Source organism: Gorilla gorilla, chromosome 5, assembly GCF_029281585.2.
Source record: "Gorilla gorilla gorilla isolate KB3781 chromosome 5, NHGRI_mGorGor1-v2.1_pri, whole genome shotgun sequence".
Taxonomy (NCBI): Eukaryota; Metazoa; Chordata; class Mammalia; order Primates; family Hominidae; genus Gorilla; species Gorilla gorilla.
Window position 1 is genome coordinate 38,202,669 of NC_073229.2, and position 17,971 is coordinate 38,220,639.

Sequence of the window (17,971 nt, forward strand, 5' to 3'; positions counted from 1 at the left end):
CGTCTCTACTAAAAATTTAAAAAAATAAAATAAAATTAGCCGGGCGTGGTGGCAGGTGCCTATAATGCCAGCCACTTGGGAGACTGAGGCAGGATGATTGCTTGAACCCGGGAGGCGGAGGTTGCAATGAGCCGAGATCGCGCCATCTCACTCCAGCCTGGGCAACAGAGCAAGACTGTCTCAAAAACCAAAAAAAAAAGGCCAGGCACAGTGGCTCACACCTGTAATCCTAGCACTTTGGGAGGCCAAGGTGGGTGAATCACAAGGTCAAGAGATCGAGACCATCCTGGCCAACATGCTGAAACCCTGTCTCCACTAAAAATACAAAAATTAGCTGGGTGTGGTGGCGCGTGCCTGTAGTCCTAGCCACTCAGGAAGCTGAGGCAGGAGAATCGCTTGAACCCAGGAGGCGAAGGTTGCAGTGATCCGAGATCACACCACTGCATTCCAGTCTGGCGACAGAACAAGAATCTGTCTCAAAAAAAAAAAAAAAAAAATTACAAAAAGTTGATATAGGACTGGGATGTTTGAATATTTTATAATTTAGAACCTTACCCAAAGTACTGTTTTAGAAATGGGTTTCACTCTGGGGAAAATTTATAAATCAGTTTCAGTAGGGAGATCCCAAGGAAGGGAGGAAGGGAGGGGAGGGAAGGAGGGACGGAGGACTAAAGGGAGGGAGAGAAGAAGAAATCAGATCAGTCCTAGTAATGTTGCGAGATAGAATATAAAACTAATACAGAAAAGTGAATTGTATTCAGTGATTCAGTAGCCATTAAGGGAAACAGGGTCAGTCACCCTTTGAAAGTGATTGCTGGATGCCAGGAACTGTTCTAGGCGCTGGAGTCCAAATTTAAAAAGGCCTAGGTCCTGTCAGGAAGAGGAAGTTTGCAGTCTAGTGTTCGGGGAGAAACAAGTTTTAGCTAGGAGAAGCAAACCGGAAGGCCGGATGTCAAATGAGCTATTTTTCTGACTGAAGCCATTTTTGGAAGAATTGTAAGGACAGATGGTTAGAGGCAGGAATGGAAATGGAAGGCAGATGTAGCCTTGCCACTAGAAAGCTCTACAAAGCCACAGAGGTCCTGATCTAGGGTGGTTTGGAGCTATTCCCAGCCCAAGCCTGTGCATCTGAATGCAAGAGTGCTTGGAGATGACTCTCCAAGTAGGCATGACTCAAAATAAACCAATGGATTCCCTTTCTAGGATCAAGGAACTGGGGAGCCCCAATCTAGATCTAATCTATAACCATGATATGAAAGAAAATGACAAAATTAAATTGTAGGTCATACACCGGGATATTAAGAAGAATTTCTGCACTGACTACATAAACTTCATCAGCCTGGAGTCAATCAGACATTAAGGAAGTGACACTTATAGCAGGAAGTTACAGTGTTCCATAGAATACAAACGGCAAGTCTTTCTCATTGTGCCCCTAAATCTGGGACTTGAAGACTGAGAGATAAACAGAATTTATTAAATGTATTCTGAAATGTTTAGAACACCAGGCATTACTCTTATGCTTTTTGTGTGTGAAGAGCACTATCAAAAAGTTCTGGAGTTCCTGATGCTGAAGTGTTTGGCAAGTGCTGTGGAAAAGAGAGAAGGGACAAAGTTGCATATAATCAGGGACTTGCCTCAGAAGCAACATTGGAAACTCCAGCCTTGCTTCTACTATGGTGTTTCAGGACTTTGGCATTTCTCATATCACAGAAAGAGTTAGTGCCTTGGTGAAGGATAGGCTGCCCTACATCAACTACAGTGGTTGACTTCACACAAATACAGAGACACAGATATTAAAACCCAGGGAATTGAGATAAGCCAACAAACCAAAAACATTGACCAAGAGCTGGCTTTTCAACTCAGACAAAACCATGTCAACTGGTCCTGATCAGAGAATCATAGTGTCTGAGTTGGAAGGCCACCTCACAGCCAGAAAGGAGCTGGTTTCATCAAGGGACAATTCTGTGATCCATTTTTCTTTTGTCAAGAACAGTCTTCAGATTCTTACTTAGTCCAGTGTTCTTTCTGCTGTGTCTATAAGGTCTCTTAGTTCTCTACAGATATGCACATTGGAAACCTGCCTCTTCCCACTCTTATCCCTGGAACCGTAGGTTGGCTGTCATGATTAATTAATTATTTTGAATTAACATGAACTTCTGGGAGATCCCTGTTTATATTCTCTACCAGCCCTGTAATTCCTTCTACTCTTCCAAACCATGCTTCACGGGTGCATGGCAGTCATTACACTCTTAGCCTATGGCACAACAGCAAATTGGGAGAGATGGAAACAACTAAGAAACATAAGTTTGGAAGACTTCTCAGTGTTTCTTTTGTCTTTAGTAGTGGATTAAAATGGATTTGCTTATTCAAATGTAGGAAGAATCAAATTGACAGCAACTTCTAAACTCGGTGGTCTACTTCCTCCTGAAAGACTTCTCTTTCTGTATAGACCACTTTTCAGCTTCAGAAGCCTTTAAGACATTTTTTTTCTACACAATCAAAGTCAGGGGCATTTGCCTCTGCTGAAGCCTAAATTATAGTGTATATCTTATGCCCGAATAGCCCTTAGCATTGTAGAAGGCTTTACAATTTGCAAAGTATTTTCATATGCCTATCTCTTCGTCTAAAGCCATTTGTAACTGATGGCAACAGCTGCAGAAGTAACTAATCAATCTGCAAATGATGGAACAGTGTGTGGGCAGTGCTGTAAATGGAGGAAGAAAAGAATTTAGCTCTGAGCCATACATACCCTGGAATCCCAAGGAACAAAAAAGAGTATTGCAATTCCATAGGACAGAGAGCTGAAATAGTGATGTCAGTGAATAAAAATTTAAACATGCCAACAAAGAGAACATGTTTAAATGGGTAGGAAGAAGAGTGTGTGTGTGTGTGTGTGTGTGTTCAGAAATGGGAGGAAGCAGAAGGAGACCCAAGATGTTTAAAAAGAGACACAAGCTAAATTCTGTCCTTGGCAAGAAACCAAAGAATGAGTGTTCCTTTAGTCGAAAAGGAACTATCATCACCATTGACTGAGAGGTGGGGTGTCATTTAAGGGAATAGAGTGAGTGCTATAGAACAGAGTAAGCATAAAAGTATAACAAAGGACAGGGGAAGGTACAAAGTGTAGAAGCAATTCCCACATCTGGTTCTGGGAAGGAGAAAATCCAGCAAGTAGGGAACAAACATAGTTGTAACTACAGAAAATATAATTGGATGGGACTTTTGCTTCCATCAGTGTGGCAGATTAGATAGCCAGGATTCAGAATGAACCACTAAAAACAAAGAAAAAAAAAAAAGAAGAAAAGAAGGGGATAACCAAGAAACCCCCTGTTACAGAACATCTAGATTCAACCGAAAACATAAGTTAGAGATCTTGCCTCACTTCAACCTCCACCTCCCGGGTTCAAGCGATTCTCTTGCCTCAGCCTCCCAAGTAACTGGGACTACAGGCACGCGCCACCACACCTGGCTATTTTTTGTATTTTTAGTAGAGACAGGGTTTCACCATGTTGGCCAGGCTGGTCTTGTACTCCTGTCCTCAACTGATCCTCCTACCTCGGCCTCCTAAAGTGCTGGGATTATAGGTGTGCATACAATGAAATATTATTCACCTTAAAAAAGGAAGGAAATCTAAGCTGGTCCAAGTGCAGTGATATTTCCAACTAATTGGTCACAACCAGTTACAGATTTCTTCGTTCCTTTCCCCCTCCCAGTGGTTCACTTGACTAGCCTTAAAAAACATTTTTTTTAAATCCTGCCCTATGTGAAAACATAGATGAACCTTGGGGATGTAATTCTAAGTGAAATAAGCCAGTCACAGAAAGACAAGTACTGTGTAATTCTATTTACATGAGTGTCTAAAACAATGAAACACATAGAACCCAGGGAGAGAGTAGAGTAGTGGTTTCCGGGAGCTAGGGAAGGGAGAAATGGGAAGTAGCTAGTCAACAGGTCTAAAGTTTCAGTTATACAAGATTACTAAGTTCTGCCATACAACACCGTGCCTATCGTTCACAACATGGTGTTGTACACTTCTAAATTTGTTAAGAGGGTAGACCTCATGTTAAGTGTTCTTACCACAATAAAATTTTTTAAAAATGTAAGGGGATGGAGAAAGCTATACTATGTGAACACTAATCAAAAGAAAGCTGAAGGATCTGTATTAATTTCAGACAAAGCATACTACAGAGTAAGTAAAATTATCAGGGATAACGATGGACATTACATAATGATAAAGGGGTCAATTCTCCAAGAAGATGTAACAATCCTTAGTGTGTATGCACCTAAAAACACAGTGTCAAGAGGCGGGGCGTGGTGGTTCATGCTGTAATCCCAGCACTTTGGGAGACCAAGACGGGCGGATCACGAGGTCAGGAGATCGAGACCATCCTGGCTAACATGGTGCAACTCCGTCTCTACTAAAAATAAAGAAAAAAATTAGCCAGGCGTGGTGGCGGGCGCCTGTAGTCCCAGCTACTTGGGAGGCTGAGGCAGGAGAATGGCGTGAACCTAGGAGGCGGAGCTTGCAGTGAGCAGAGTTCGTGCCACTGCACTCCAGCCTGGGCGACAGAGTGAGACTCCATCTCAAAAATGAAAATAAAAACATAGTGTCAAAATATATGAGGCAGAAATTTATAGAACTATAAGGAGAAACAGACAAATCCACTATTATAATTGAAGACTTTAACACACCTCAAATAGTAATTAACAGACCCGGGCCAGGCGTGGTGGCTCATGCCTGTAATCCCAGCACTTTGGGAGGCAGAGGTGGGTGGATCCCTTGAGGTCAGGAGTTTGAGACCAGCCTGGTCAACATGGTGAAATCCCATCTCTATTAACAATACAAAATATTAGCCTGGCGTAGTGGTGCACGCCTGTGGTCCCAGCTACTTGGGAGGCTGAGGCAGGAGAATCGCTTGAACCCAGGAGGTGGAGGTTGCAGTGAGCCGAGATCATGCCACTGCACTCCAGCCTGGGTGACAGAGTGAAACTCTGTCTAAAAAAAAAAAAAGAAAGATAAAAAGTATTAACAGGCCCATTAAGCAGAAAATCAGCAAGGACATAGTTGAACTGAATCAATCAACTAAGTCTAATTGACATCTATAGAATACTTCATGCAACAGATGAATACACATTCTTCTCAAACTAACATAGAACATTCACAAGACAAATCACTTTCTGAATCACAAAACACACCTTAACAAATTTGAAAGAATAGAAGTCAAACGAAGTATGTTCTTAGGCCACAATAGAAGTAAACTAGAAATCAATGATGGAAAGATACTTGGAAAACTCCCAAAACACACTTCCAAATAACACATGGATCAGAGAAGTCTCAAGAGAAATTTAAAAATATTTTGAACTAAATGAAAATGAAAATACAACTTGCCAACATTTGTGGGATGCAGTGGAAGCATTGCTTAGAGCATTGTATGCGTATATTAGAAAAGAAAAAAGATCTAAAAATCAATCATCTAAGCTTCCACCTTAGGAGACTAGAAAAACAGCAAATTAAATCAAAAGTAAGCAGAAGAAAATAATGAAAATTAGAACAGAAATCAATGAAATTGGAAACAGGAACTCAATAGAGAAAATCAATAAAGCCAAAAGCTGGTTTATCGAAAAGACCAATAAAATTAATAAACTCCTAGCCAGGTTACTAAAAAAGGGGAAGAAAAGAAAAATTGCCAACAGAAATGAAAGAGTGGGCATCACTACAGATCTCATGGACATTAAAAACATAATAAAGGCATATTATTAACAACTCAATGGTCACAAATTTAGTAACCTAGATGAAATGGAGCAATTTCTTGATAACGCAATCAACCAGACTTATACAAGGAGAAATAGATTATGTGCATAAGCCTGTACCTATTAAAGATATTGAATCATTTGTTAGTAATCACCCAAAATGGAAAGCACACCATCACAAATGGATTGACTGTAAAATTCTGCCAAACATTTAAGGGAGAAATTATACCAATTGTCTGTAATATTTTCCAGAAAATAAAGCAGAGTGAAAACTTTCCAATTTATTCTATGAAGCCAGCATTATCCTAACATCAAAATCAGACAAAGAAACTATAAGAATGGAAAACTACAGACAAATATCTTTTGTGAATATAGATGCCAACATCCTCAACAAAATATTAGCTAATAAAATGCAACAATCTATAAAAAGAATAGACACCATGACCGAGTGGAATTTAGTCCAGTTATGCAAGGCTGGTTCAACACTCGAAAACCAATTAATGTAATTCATCATATCAACAGGCCAAAGAAGGAAAATCATATAATCCTATCAATAGTTGCAGAAAGAACATTTCATACAATCTAACCCTCATCCATGATAAAAACCTTCACAAACTAGAAATAGAAAGGAACCTCCTCAACTTAATAAAGAACATCTACAGAAACCTGATAGCTAACATTAGACTTAATGGTGAAAAACTAGATGCTTTCCCTTTAAAATTGGGAACACGACAAGGATACTCCCTCTCACCCATTTTATTCAACAACATACTGGAAGTTCTAACTAATGCAATAAGACAAGAAAGTAAATAAAATGTATATTGATTGGGAAGGAAGAAATAAAACTGTGTTTGCAGATTGATATGACTATCTATGTTGAAAATTCCAAATAATCGGCCTGGCGCAGTGGCTCATGCCTGTAATCCCAGCACTTTGGGAGGCTGAGGCAGGTGGATCACAAGGTCAGGAGATCAAGACCAGCCTGTCTAACATGGTGAAACCCCATCTCTACTAAAAATACAAAAAAAATTAGCCAGGTGTGATGGCGGGCGCCTGTAATCCCAGCTACTGGGGAGGCTGAGGCAGGAGAATGGTGTGAACCTGGGAGGCGGAGCTTGCACCACTGCACTCCAGCCTGGGTTACACAGGCAGACTCTGTCTCAAAAAAAAAAAAAAAGAAAAAAGAAAAAAAAGAAAATTCCAAACAATCAACAAAAAGCCTCCTATAATTTAAGTGATTATAGCAATGATACAGGATACAAGGTTAATACACAACATCAATTGTATTTCTATATACCAAAAATTAACAATTGAAATTTGAAATTTAAAACACAACACTATTTACATTACCATCAAAAAAGAGGGCTGGGAGTGGTGACTCATGCCTGTAATCCCAGCACTTTGGGAGGCTGAGGCAGATCACCTGAGGTCAGGAGTTCGAGACCAGACTGGCCAACATAGTGAAACCCCATCTCTACTAAAAGTACAAAAATTAGCCGGGCATGGTAGTGTACACCTGTAATCCCGGCTACCGGGGAGACTGAGGCAGGAGAATAGCTTGAACACAGGAAGCAGAGGTTGCAGTGAGCCGAGATTGTGCCACTGCACTCCAGCCTGGGCAACAGAGCGAGACTCTGTCTCAAAAAAAAAAAAAAACAAAGAGAAATACTTAGGTATAAACCTAAAAAAATATGTACAAGCTCTACATGAGTAAAACTATAAACCTCTCATGAAAGAAATCCAAGATCTGGATAAATGGAGAGATAGTCCATGTTCATGGATAGAAAGATTTAATATTTTGAAGATGTCAGCTTTCCTCAAGTTGATCTCTAGATTCAACTCAAAATTCTAGCAAGCTATTTTTTGTGTATCAACATGCTCTTTCTAAAATTTATGTAGACAGAGAGAAGACCCAGAATAGCTAACACAAATATTGAAATAGAAGAACAAAGTTAGAGGACTGACACTTGAAGACTTATTCTAATGCTACAGTGATTGAAACAACCTGACACTGGTGAAAGAATTGACAGATACATCCATCTGTGGACTAGACCCACAAATGTATAGTCAACTGATCTTTGATAAGGGAGCAAACACAATTCAATGGAGAAAGGATCACTTTTTCAATGAATGGTGCTGGAATAACTAGATATCCACATGAAACAAAATAAATCTAGACACAGTCTCTACATTTTTCGGATCATAGGCCTAAACATAAAATGCAAATCTATAAAACTTCTAGAAGATAACATAGAAGAAAATCTAGATGACCTTCAGTTTGCTGATAACTTCTGAGATACATTACCAAAAGAACTAGCTATGAAAAAAAGTTGGTAAGTTGGAAATAGTTTGACACAATGGTATTGTTGCCTTGTTCTTAAATTAGGCAGTGAATTCACAGGTATTCATTTTATTACTAAGCATCACAATTTACATTTGTTACATATACAGTTTTTGTATGTGAAATTATTACAAAATTAAAAATAATTTTTTAAAGGTTGGATCCCAAAATTTCAGAAGGATAAAGGTAGGTGATTGACAAGTTCTTTAACAACCAACTAGCCTTTAGAGGGCCAAATGTGATGTTTGACTACACAATGTAGAGCTAATCTAATTATGGTGGAGATCTAAATTAGTTATAGAAGAATAACACACCATGGATTGAGTTAATCTCTTTGTATTACTGTGCACTGCAATAAAGTGTTCTGATAAAAGGAGATAAAAATAGGCTGGGTGCAGTGGCTCACTCCTGTAATCCCAACACTTTGGGAGACCAAGGCGGGCGGATCACTGGATGTCAGGAGTTTGAGACCAGCCTGACCAACATGGTGAAACTCCATCTCTACTAAAAATACAAAAATTAGCCGGGCACAGTGGCTCACACCTGTAATCCCAACACTTTGGGAGGCTGAGGCAGGTGGATCACTGGAGGTCAGGAGTTTGAGAACAGCCTGGCCAATATAGTGAAAGCCTGTCTCTACTAAAAATACAAAAATTAGCCAGCCGCAGTGGCTGCTAATCCCAGCACTTGGGCAGCTGAGGCAGGAAGCTCACTCGAGTTCAGGAGTTCAAAACCAGCCTGGCCAACACAGTGAAACATCATCTCTACTAAAATTACAAAACTTAGCCAGACATGGTGGCATACACCTATAATCCCAGCTACTCAGGAGGCTGAGGAAGGAGCATTGCTTGAACCCGGGAGGCGGAGATTGCAGTGAGCTGAGATCACACCATTGTACCCCAGCCTGGGCAACAGAGCAAGACTCCATCTCAAAAAAAAAAAAAAAAGAAAAGAAAAGAAAAGAAAAAAAGGAGATAAATATAGAAAATTGAGTTGAATTAAGAGAAAGGCAAAACTTTAAAGTTCTTTTTAAAACCAAGAATTAAATTAAAACCTAGAAGAGAAGCAAGGAGACAGAAAAAGAGTTTTATTGCACCAGGACTATTGAGCACTTTGCTCAGTCATTATGTGCAGATGGCGTCAGGAATTGCCCTTGATAAAAACTGCTTTTCCTCCAGGCCCTTTGTCCAGCTGTTTTCAGTTACCTTCTCTTCAAAAGCCCCAGGCATGGCTGGCTTATAGATAGGTTGCAACAGGGGAGGCTAGTAAGAGCAGGAGGAGCTGAGAAGCAAGAGATGCCACTGAGACTGTGCTATGTGCGCTGCCCCTTTCTTGATAACTTCATGAAAATAGTAGGGAAAAAACCTGGTGTTAGAAAGGCCTTCCTGAGCCATTCTTCTTCTTGCCTCTGTCTCACCTTCAAATTTCACTATGTATTTCATATCTTCTTTGCTTTCCCTCACTTTGTTACTCTCTCAGGTTCACTTGGACACACCTGCCCAGCACCAATACCTTTACCTCCCCTGCTCCCCTGCAAGCCTAAATGCCCTCTTGCCACCCAGTGTTAGTATTTGACACCTTAGGCTTTATTATTTCAGCTCTGGCTTTCACAGCATGCAGCTCATGGAAGAGCAGAGACAATAAAGTAACACTCTCATCAAGTATTTTCTCAAAATAGCCTCTCAGCTCAGCTTAGGGTCTTCTTGAGACCTCTGCTAGTTTTCCCCATTTTTTGTCCTTTGGGGGAAGATGTCACGTAATCCATATACTATTTTCATCTTTTAATTATTTCGCTCCTTCAAGAATAATTACAAAAGTATTCATTTCACGCTGAAATTACCAATTTTTTCCCTCTCATATTTCTTCAGGTGACTATTTGTTATATCTGAAATACACAGTGCTAACCTTTTAATGAAATTCTGTATCATGTTTAGAAACTTCTGTTTAGGACTACTATTTTTTTTTTTCTTTTTTTGAGACAGTCTCACTCTGCTGCCCAAGCTGGAGTGCAGAGGTACGATCTTGGCTCACCGCAGCCTCCACCTCCCAGGTTCAAGCGATTCTCCTGCCTCAGCATCCTGAGTAGCTGGGACTACAGGGCTGAGCCACCACAACTGGCTAATTTTTGTATTTTTGGTAGAGATAGGGTTTCGCCATGTTGGTCAGGCTGGTCTCAAACTCCTGACCTCAAGTGTTCCACCTGCCTCAGCCTCCCAAAGTACTGGGATTACGGGCATGAGCCACCACACCTGGCCAGGACTACTTTTTTTTTTTTTTTAAATCAAGGCAAGGGAGTAACATGATAACAGAAGTAAAAATGGAGTTGATGCTCTGGCCTCTTCCTTTTTGGCATGTACTTTGTAAAGCTGCTGCACTCAAGGACTGCTTCAGGGACACCAAATGGACAACATGGAAAACCTCAACTCATAGTGAATATCCTGTTGCTGCATTTACCAAAAATATAGTGGTTGCAATGTAATCTCCTACACTTAATTATATAGAGCTATTATTATTATCATTATTATTATTATTATTATTATTATTATTATTATTTTAAGACAGAGTTTCGCTCTTGTCACCCGGGCTGGAGTACAGTGGTATGATCTTGGCTCACTGCAAGCTCCACTCCCGGGTTCAACTGATTCTCCTGCCTCAGCCTCCCAAGTAGCTAGGATTATAGGCATGTGCCACCACACCTGGCTAATTTTTGTATTTTTAGTAGAGACGGGGTTTCACCATGTTGGCCATGCTGGTCTCGAACTCCTGACCTCAGGTGATCCGCACACCTTGGCATCCCAAAGTGCTGGGATTACAGGCATGAGCCACCGTGCCCGGCTATGCCAGCCATGTTTATTGAACAGATTCAGATGTCATCTCAAAGACCCTCTTCTCTTGGCTCTGTTTTTGCTCTCAGCTCTTCTCCTATTTTTGCCTCGCTTTTCAGCTCTACCACCCCAGAACAAAGGCCCACTTTTAGAAGTCAACATTTTTGAAGATCTGAGGAAAAGAGCATATGTTTTAAGATGGTAAAAGAAGAGCAATTTAAGCTGGTAAAAAAAAAATGTCTGGAGGTGTTTAACAGCTCAATGTTTTGCAGCATTGAGCACTTGACTTTCATTATGCTTCGAATGGTAAGAGATTGATGATACATGCTGGGCTTCTTTTAAACCCGTAAACAGGACTGCTGAAATGGAAGGGATGTGGGAATCATGTCATATGAGGACTTTTGAAAGACTACGAACTGCTCATTTTAGAATCATTAAAAATGAAAGACATTGGTCTTGGCTCAAGGAAAAGGAGATCAAGAATTTTGACAAGCGCTTTCTTTATTAACTCACACTCTTCCCATAAAGTCCTGTTAAATAAACTTAAAAACAAATTAGTGCGGCAATTAAGAAATGAAAAATGAGAATTGTTTTGAAGGTAATATGTACACAGGAATGAGGTTAGTGTATAAAATGCATCTGTAAGGTACTGCACATTTGCTAGAAAAGAAACACTAATTAAAGTCCAACCTCTCTAGAACCAAAAGAGAGAAATATGATATATTACATGATTCAGAGTTTATGGGATAAAACAAACCAAGGCTCAGAAGAAGGCCTAACTATTCTTGGTTCTGAGATTCTGAGATCACAATTTATCTGAGGTTCTTCACAGAGCAACACTGTTTAAATGTAGTAGGCAACAAAAGTAGTTCAATTCCACAAATGTTTGAGTATCTGGATGTTTCAATGAGGGTGTTTTTCGTTGAGATTAACATTTAAATCAGCGGATTTTGAGTAAAGCAGACTTCCCTCCCTGATGTGAGTGGGTCTCACACAATCAGATGAAGGCAAGTAGAACAAAAGACTGACCTTGGAACAGGAGCAGATTCTGCCAGCAGACAGCCTTTGGACTTGAACTGCAATATCCACTCTCCCCTGGGTCTCCAGTCTGCCAGCCCACCCTAAATATTTGCATTTACTAGCCTCTATAATCTCAATCTCTCAATCTCTCTCTCTCTCTGTCTCACACACACACACACCACACACACACACACACACACACACACACACACGTATACTATGGGCTTTGTTGTCTGGAGAACCCTGACTAATACAGCATCTATGCAGTAGAAACCTTCTTAGTGTCTGTTCTTCCTCCACTATCAAACCACAAGGTGAGGCTAGGGCACAGTGGCTCATGCCTGTAATCCCAGTGCTTTGGGAGGCCAAGGCTGGAAGATTGCTTGAGGCCAGGAGTTTGAGACCAGCCTGGGCAACATAGCAAGACCCCATCTCTAAAAAAAAATTTTTTTTAATCAGCCTGGCGTGGTGGTGTGCACCTGTAATCCCAGCAACTTGGGAGGCTGAGGCAGGAGGAGCCCTCGGGCCCAGGAGTTTGAGGATACAGTGAGCTATGAGGACACCACTGCACTCCAGCCTAGGCGACAGAGCAAGATCTTGTCCCCCCAAAAAACATTAAAAACCAAAAAAATACTCTACACGGTCACAGGTGAGCCCCTGTTATTACACAACCCTCCCTTCCTAGACTCAACTGACTGAACCCAGTCCCCTCCCCAGAGATTGGAGTTGGGGTTAAGAGATATTAGTGTCTATCTCAAATGAAGGAGATGTAACCATCAGGAGGGCTGCTCAGCTATCTTCCAAGTGAATTGAATAGCAGAGAAAGGCCTGGCAATTAGAGAAGAAGGGAGCTCAGGCATTGAGAGAAACAGATGAGAGAAGAGAGAGCAATGGGTTCCTGGGCTTCCTGAAGCCAGCTGCACTCTGGCTCTGGAATTCTCATTACCATAAATCCTTCATTGCTTAATTGGGCTTGAGTTTGTTTCTACTACTTGCAACCAGAAGATTCTAACTAATGTATCCGGGTGTCTCAGATAATTTGCCAGCCACTAGAGAATCAGAGATTTAAAAAATAAATAAATAAATAAATAAATAAATAAATAAATTATTAAAAAAGACCCGGTTCCTTCCTGCAAGAGATTTCCACTAAGTCCCTTTCTTGCAAGTCCTTCCAAGGGAGGGATATATATGTAAGAGATAAAATCTATACAATATATAATAGAAAGTGAGGAGACAGTGTTGCCAGATTCAGAAAACAAAAACAGGGTGCCTAGTTGAATTTGAATTTCAGAAAAACAATGAGTAATTTTTTGGTATAAGGGTGTCCCGAATATTTTACCTGGACCTCAGATATATATTGTATGTTAAAGAAAGGAGACTTAACCCAAACTAAGGCATCTGAGAAATCTTATTTAATTTATTTAGTTATTTGGTTAGTTCTCTCCTGGAGAAAAGAATGCTTGGGTCAAATTTTGAAGCAAAAGTAAGAATCCACAGCTGGCTGGGCATGGTGGCTCACGCCTGTAATCCTAGCACTTTGGGAGACCGAGGCAGGCAGATCACCTGAGGTCAGGAGTTTGCGACCAGCCTGGCTAACATGGTGAAACTCTGTCTTTACTAAAAATACAAAAATTAGCCGGGTGTGGTGGCACATGCCTGTAATCCCAGCTATCCAGGAAGCTGAAGCAGGAGAATCACTGGAACCTGGGAGGCGAGTCAGCAGTGTGAGCAACTGCCTTCTGCAGTTGTCAGAGGACCAGGGAAATGTTTTCACCAGGGGAATGGTTTTATTATATTTGTATTGTAGATAGATCACTGGCTGCGGTGTGAAAAACAATTTGGGGGAAACAAGATTAGAGGCAGGGAACCATTTAGGAATCTGTTTAATAGTCCAGATAGGAGTTGATGGGGACCTGAGCTAAGGCAGTGGGAGTAGGAATAAAGGAAATACTCTGAAAGTCTTTAGAAGATATAGTCATTGGAACTTAATGATTGATTGGATGTGAAGAGTGAGAAGTAAAATCAGTCAAGGATAATGTCCAGGTTTCTGATGTGTTTGACTGTTGTTGTTTTAACTGTGTGGGTTGTGTTAGTAATGGATTTTGAAAAACAGAAGGAGAAGCAGATTTGGTTAAAATTAACACTAAAAAAGAAAAAATAATAGTAATAAGAATAACAGCAGGCTGGGCATGGTGACTCATGCCTGTAATCTCACACTTTGGGAGGCTGAGCTAGGAGGATAACTTGCGGCCAGCAATTTGAGACCAGCTTGGGCAACATACTGAGAACCTGTCTCAAAAAAAGAAAACAAAAAAATAGCTGGATGCCATGAGGCGTGCCTGTAGCCCCAGGAGGCTACTCAGGAGGCTGAGGTGGGGGATTCCTTGAGCCCAGGATTTCAAGGCTGCAGTGAGCTGTGGTCAGGCCACCGCATTCCAGCCTGGGCAACAGAGTGAGACCTTATTTCAAAAACATTTTTTAAAATTAAAAAAAGAAGAGCAGCTGGGCGCGGTGGCTCACACCTGTAATCCCAGCACTTTGGGAGGCCGAGGTGGGCGGATCATGAGGTCAGGAGTTCGAGACCAGCCTGGCCAACATGGTAAAACCCCATCTCTACTAAAAATACAAAAAATTAGCTGGATGTTGTGGCATACGCCTGTAATCCTAGCTACTCAGGAGGCTGAGGCAGGAGAATTGCTTGAACCCAGAAGGCGGAGGTTGCAGTGAGCTCAGATCACACCACTGCACTCCAGCCTGGGCAACAGAGTGAGATTCCATCTCAGAAAAAAAAAAAAAAAAAAAAGAACAGCAAATAATAATGGATGACATTTATTTTCTATTATATGCTATCTATGATTCTATTTTATTCCTTAAAATATCTATATCTATTATATAATTTAATGTTATAAACATTCTGAGACATGGATTTTTTTTGAGACAGAGTCTCACTTTTGTCACCCAGGCTGGAATGCAATGGCTCAATCACAGCTCACTGCACCCTCGACTTCCCAAGCTCAGGTGATGCTCCCACCTCAGCCTCATGAGTAGCTGGGACTATAGGCACATGCCACCACACCAGGCCAGTTTTTTGTATTTTTAGTAAAGATGGGGTTTTGCTATGTTGCTCAGGCTGGGCTCAAGCGATCCACTCACCTTGGCCTCCCAAAGTGCTAGGATTACAGACATGGGCCACCTGACCAGGCCTTATTAGACCCTTTTGACAGATGAGAAAACTGAAGTATAGCAAGGTTAAGTCACTTGTCCAAACTCACAGACAATACCCTTAATGAACAGTGTTATTGTTATTGTAGCAAATTAGGATTTTTATAATGTCTGCTTTAATCTACTACTGCATGACTACATACCTCAAAACTTATTGTCTTAAAACAGAAGTAAGCATTTATTTTTTCATACAGTTTCTGTAGTCAGCAATTCAGGAGCAGCTTAGTTGGGGTGGTTCTGGCTTGGGTATTTCATGAGGTGGCAGTCAGGGTGGCAGCCAGGGTGGTAGTTATTTGAAGGCTTGTCTAGGGATGGAGAATTTACTACAAGCTGGCTCATTCTGATAGTTGGCAAGTTGTACTGGCTGTTGGCAGGAGGCTCAGATCTGCCCCATGTGGACTTCTTCATAGGGCTACTTAAGTGAGTGTCCTCATGACATGGCCATCGACTTCCCCAGAGCAAATGATCCAAGAGAGAATCACTGGGACCTGGGAGGTGAGTGAGCAGTGAGCTACAACAAGGCATATGCTACAATGTCTTCTGTGATGTAGCCTCAGAAATCACACAGTGTCATTTTGTCAATATCCTGTTGGTGATACTAGTCTGCCATATTCAATGTGGGATGGGAATATATAAATACAAAGGTAGACCAGGAGTGGTGGCTTACACCTGTACTCCCAACACTTTGGGAGGCCGAGGCGGGTGGCTCACAAGGTCAGGAGATGGAGACATCCTGGGTAACACGGTGAAACCCCATCTCTACTAAAAATAAAAATGAATTAGCTGGGCATTGGTGGCGGGTGCCTGTAGTCCCAGCTACCCAGGAGGCTGAGGCAGAAGAATCACTTCAACCCAGGAGGTGGAGGTTGCAGTGAGCCAAGATCATGCCACTGCACTCCAGCCTGGGTGACAGAGCGAGACTCCATCTCAAAAAAAAAAAAAGAACTATGCCATAAATACAAAGGTAGGGACCATTGGGGTCATCTTGGACACTGGCTGCCACATATCCCTTTATCTGACTGTGTGACATTGAGTCACAGCACTTGTCAACAGTGCAGTCCAGCTCTCAGCTCATCTGACTTAACCCACAGACAGATTTTTAGAGACAAGCATGCACTCCATACCCTTAAGGCAATCCTCTATTAATATTGTATCTATCAACCAAGCTTTAGTCAATGTTGAGCATCGGGACAATTGACATTATATTTCCTGACAAGCTCCTTGAGGGCATTAAATATCTCTTGCTGATTAAGAGTATAGCAGACCCGGTGTAGCTGATCTCTGCCTACTTCTAAACCTCATCTCATTCCACTCTTACCTCCTTCATACATTCTGGTCTCACTGGACTTTTTCTCCCCACAGAGCCTTTGAATTGACAGTTCCCTTTGCCTGGAATGCTTTCCCTTGCTTCCTCACACTCTTCCCCTCCTTGGCTGCTTCTTATTCTAGGCTTTTCCTTAAATGTCACCTCCTCAGAGAGAATGTCCCAGCTCACTTGGGACTCAAAGGGGGCAATGGCTTCTCATAATTGGGGGCCCTGAGCTATGTCCTGCCAAGAAGCAGGTGAAGAAGAATGTGTTCTGGCCAAGGAAAGCAACCCCAATAGCAGCCTCACGGGGAAGAAAAGGCACCATTTGTTATTTTTGAAATGAATAATACTGATAAAGACAATTATTGCTACCATTTGTCAGTACTTAGATAGCAGTTGCACTCTTGTCCTCATCTCTTTCAAGAATTCACCTGCAGGCTGGGCACAGTGGCTCACCCCTATAATCCCAGCACTTTGGGAGGCCGAGGTGGGTGGGTCACTTCAGGTCAGAAGTTCGAGACCAGCCTGGCCAACATGGTGAAACTTTGTCTCTATCAGAAAATACAAAAATTAGCTGGGTGTGGTGGTGCACACCTGTAATCCCAGCTACTCAAGAGGCTGAGGCTAGAGAATCCCTTGAACCTGGGAGGCAGAGGTTGCAATGAGCTGAGATCACGCTACTGCACTCCAGCCTGGGCGACAGCGACAGAGCAAGACTCCATCTCAAAAAAAAAAAAAAAAAAAAAAAAAGAATTAACCTGCATAAAACATTCGTGAATAAGAGGAAATTTCTAAAGGCATCAAGGGAAGAATGAGAAACAAAAAAACTGAAGAAAAATAAAAAATAAAAAATAAAAAACCACTTCTTCAGATAGCCCTGTTTTCCAAAGCAACTTTTTTTCACTGTTCAGACATAGAGGTATTTTATCTACCGTTGTGCTAGTAAATATTTACTAGTTAGCTCTTTGGGAGTGGGAAGGGCTGATGTGCAGACTTGCCAATTTCTGTAGTATAAATAATCCCACCATAACTGATTTCACACTGCCAGCATGATGCCTCTGAACATGAAGTTGGGAAGAAATGCCAAAAACCAGCCCTTGAAAGCCCATAGCTGCCAGCTCCATCACACCCGAGTACCCCTTCAGCACCAACGTCATTTATTTTTTTTTCTCCCCTCACAGATTTACCCAGCTTCCAGCCCTCCCAGTGGAACTTTGCATATGCAAACCCTATTCAACTCTCAGAAAAACAAAAAGACTTCAGTTAACAGGATTCATCCTCCCTAGAAGATATTTTGATACCAGAACTTGACTCTTAAGGCCTTAGCTCCAAGAAGTACATTCAAGTATTTCTTCTAAACTCATTTCTTAGATCGTAAGAGGAATTCAAGAAAATGTTATTTCCTCTCTTTCCTTATACATGTATCTTCTAATTTATAATCCTCATGACTGTCATTTGGGGTATAATTTTAGTTTCAGTTTTCTGATAAGGAGCCAAAGTTCA